Source organism: Gymnoscopelus microlampas (assembly GCF_963454915.1).
Source record: "Gymnoscopelus microlampas genome assembly, chromosome: 1".
Taxonomy (NCBI): Eukaryota; Metazoa; Chordata; class Actinopteri; order Myctophiformes; family Myctophidae; genus Gymnoscopelus; species Gymnoscopelus microlampas.
Window position 1 is genome coordinate 49,649,864 of NC_139962.1, and position 2,500 is coordinate 49,652,363.

At 43.2% G+C, this 2,500-nt stretch overlaps 1 protein-coding gene across 2 annotated transcripts in view; it reads right to left on the reverse strand.

The window, feature by feature from the left end:
- Positions 1-2,500, reverse strand: part of nkd1 (NKD inhibitor of WNT signaling pathway 1) — a 56,489-nt gene that overhangs the window by 13,278 nt on the left and 40,711 nt on the right. The window lies entirely within an intron of this gene.

A 2,500-nucleotide genomic window follows, 5' to 3' on the forward strand; every position in this document is an offset into this window, starting at 1 on the left:
TCTCTCCGTCTCTTTCTGTCTCGTTCACTGTCGTCTCTCTTTTGATCTTCTCCCTCTTGTATTTGTTTTCACTCAACCACAGTTAAATGCATGTGCTATTCATCGCATAATAGATCTTGTAGATCAGTGTTGAGCTGTGCTCTGAGAGTGCTACGCATTCAGGTGAAAGTCAACAAACACGCCATTTGTCTCTCAGTTTGCCTAAGGACGCTGTATTAACAACTGTAATGTGTCTGCAGAAGAATGGTTCCAAGGCTCTGGGTTCCACAGGCAGTTGTTAAGACTAGCTGCAATGCTTAGCTGTAGCCGCAGTGGCTCAGGGGTAGAGTGGCCGGGTAGAGTGAACTGGAAACAGCAAGGTTCCCCCAGAGTTAGTGTCGAGGTGTCCTTGAGCAAGACATTGAACCCCTAATTGCTCCCGATGAGCAGGTTGGTGCCTTGCATGGTTTCCTCCGCCATGTGTGTGTGAATGGGTGAATGTAATGCACAATCTATGTAAAGCGCTTTGGATAAAACAGCAAGCATATAAATGCACCATTTACCATTTTTTACCATTTAGCTAGTGATCGCTCAGCAGATTTAAAACAATGTGAGAACCTTTGAAATGATCGCTGGCTTTAAAGGAAAAATCCATTGCTGAATATGCTGACGCGGTGCCTGATAAAATAGGACATTTAACAACTAATGTACTGTATTCATCTCTATTGAACGCCTTTGTCCAAAATGGTCATGTTGTCTTTTAAAGGGGATAATGTAACTTATTTGATGAAATGCTTCTTTCTAGTTGCCAGGGACAAATATAGTTAAAGTAGTACACATGCTAACCAGTCCTAACAAGCTCTGACCCCAGGCTTAGCTTCAGTCCAGTAGCAGAACCAATTTAAACAAAGTGTATGGTCGTAGTCAATTCCCAGTGTGTCTTGTGGTTGCTGTCAACAAGCAAAATACACATGGAGCTGCCAGTTGCTTATTTCCCCCTAACGGGGAGGAGTTTCAAGAGAACATAATGCGCATGGAGGTTCATATCGTCTCCGTCGGGTGGAAACCTCATATGTCCAAAACTGTTACTTTTCAGGATTCAAATTCAAATGTAGCAAAAGCAGAAAATAGCACAACACCGAGTGCCATGCTAAGAGCTTGTAGATCTGCTATTTTTTTTTTAAACTCGTGAAAATGTGTGCAAATCTTTTAATATACGTATATATTTATTTAAGCAAACATCTGTAACTCAAATCTTTGCTTTGCACCACTGTGATATTATAGCAACATAGGTTTAAAAAAAAAAGATTGAATGGGTTAAATAAAAAAATCTCATACATACAGTAAATATCTTGCCAAAATGAATAACTGTACAGTTAGTACTCATTTGTAATGTAACTGAAAGGGACATGCTGTTGCCTCAGTGGACAGAGAGACATGCCTCCCTCTCTCTCTCTCTCTCTCTCTCTCTCTCTCTCGTTCCACACAGTCTAATAAAACTGACACCCTATTAATATTAGAGCCTGACCGCAGACCGATATGTCTTAAGTCTCTCAAGCGTGACAATTTTCAAAAGCTTCCGTCATACACTCCTCCCCGCATCCATTTCGTCTTAGCAGTCGCGTAAACTTGTCCTACTGTAAATCAAATTAGTCAAAGCATTTATAGCTTGCCGCTAATCAGAAACGGGAATTCAAAAATAAGATATTTAAAAATATTTTTTCAGATCGGATTTTCGTGAACGGAAACGACAAAACAGATCTGACAGCTTTCCGTTCTCGGCTTTCGGGGGGAGGTGTAGTTCCAGACTCTATCATGTACTGTAATAGCATTCGGAGATGGTGGAATAGTTGTCTGGCTGCGCGAGACGAGTGCTCTAATTAAAAAAATATTCTATGAAAGGAACTCGGTCACATACTGACCCTCATCTATCTCTGAGGCTGTCTGGTCACCTTTCTGTCTGCATCTCACATCTTTGATCCTGCATGCACTCCTCTCTTCTCTTCTCCTCTCCTCTCCTCTCCTCTCCTCTCCTCTCCTCTCCTCTCCTCTCCTCTCCTCTCCTCTCCTCTCCTCTTCTTCTCTTCTCTTCTCTTCTCTTCTCTTCTCTTCTCTTCTCTTCTCTTCTCTTCTCCTCTCCTCTCCTCTCCTCTCCTCTCCTCTCCTCTCCTCTCCTCTCCAACACTCTCTAACCCAGATCAAACGGCTGGGGGGGGGTGGAGTGGGGAGCCTCTCCTCCCGGAGCACTTAATCCAGGATCACACCCCACCGGGGAGAACATGGGGGATGCAGGCAGTTTGCAAAGCCCCACAGAGGGCAGAGGAGAGGCAGGGGGGAGGAGGAGGTAAAGGGCTCATCTGTACATTGGTGGAATTTAGTTGAGAGGAGGCGAGACGCGTGGGTGCAACAGTTAATCAAACTAATCGAATCGGTTCGAAAAATGAAAAGGATGTTTGGGGGGGGATTGAAATTTGAATCAGCTATTTTTTGTCAATTATTTAACAAAATATCTATTTGAATC